The following is a 945-nucleotide window of genomic DNA, read 5'->3' on the forward strand; positions in this document are numbered from 1 at the left end:
ATCTGAGATAACACCTTATAAGGACAGCAATCCTCTTCTCAGAATGTAATAAAAATCCCTCGATGAAAATTTCCATAGAGAGGCAATTAAACAGCAATCCAAGAGGTTCGATTTGGTCCCCACAACAGGAATATCTTTCTCACAGATTTGAGAGAATTCGAATTAAATTCTTATGCAATTGAAATCGCCTTGCCTTTCGCGGTCAAAATTATGGAGCTCTTTGTGGTCCCTTCAGAATCGTTCCTCTTCACTCCAGACGAAAATTCCATGGGTCTCTTTTTGTCTACAATATCTTAAACTGTTATCGATTCTCCACCTCTTCTTGAACAAATACCTTTCAATATACCCCGCTTGAATTCTCCTTATAAAACCAATTTCTCACTTCCTGTCCCTTGTACTCAACACTTACTTGGAAGTCTTCATTTCCTTGAGGTATTGAACAATTACAACATTGATCTTACACTTAATCCATCTGCGTATAAGAATGTGCTTCTTACTCTGTTTTCTTAATCTAAATTTTGTATATATTTTAATACTAGTTTACTGTTGATTCTGTAACTCTCAGCGTTCTCACCATTATTTAGGGTCTGTGTGCCCTGTGGGTGAGAAGTCTGTATATAAATAAATAAAATAGAAAAAATTAAGGCACCGGTGAGATTCGAACTCACGATCTCCTGTTTACTAGACAGGCGCTTTAACCAACTAAGCCACGGCGCCATACATTGTCCCCTTTCAACTCGACCCTGGTTATTCCTGAACTATGGCAGCACGGACAAGTATTGCATTACAAGTTTAAATCAGAAGCGCCCTCCAGGTCGATCAGCGCCCTGTGTGATTTTTTGGTGCGCCCTCTCCAACTTCAAATTTACAGCAAATCGGTGAATTTTCGGGAATTTTGCGCCCCCTAAATTTTGGCGCCCTGTTCGGGGACAGTGCTCGGTTATG

The 945-nt window shown here is 40.1% G+C and overlaps 1 non-coding gene across 1 annotated transcript; it reads right to left on the reverse strand.

Annotated features, from left to right (window-relative positions):
• Positions 1 to 643: 643 nt before the first annotated feature.
• TRNAT-AGU (transfer RNA threonine (anticodon AGU)) lies at positions 644 to 717 on the reverse strand. The gene has a single exon. It is a non-coding gene; the product is annotated as a tRNA-Thr (tRNA).
• Positions 718 to 945: the final 228 nt, after the last annotated feature.

The sequence above is a fragment of the Mastigoproctus giganteus genome, chromosome 13, assembly GCF_048544385.1.
Source record: "Mastigoproctus giganteus isolate SK-2022 chromosome 13, ASM4854438v1, whole genome shotgun sequence".
Classification (NCBI taxonomy): Eukaryota; Metazoa; Arthropoda; class Arachnida; order Uropygi; family Thelyphonidae; genus Mastigoproctus; species Mastigoproctus giganteus.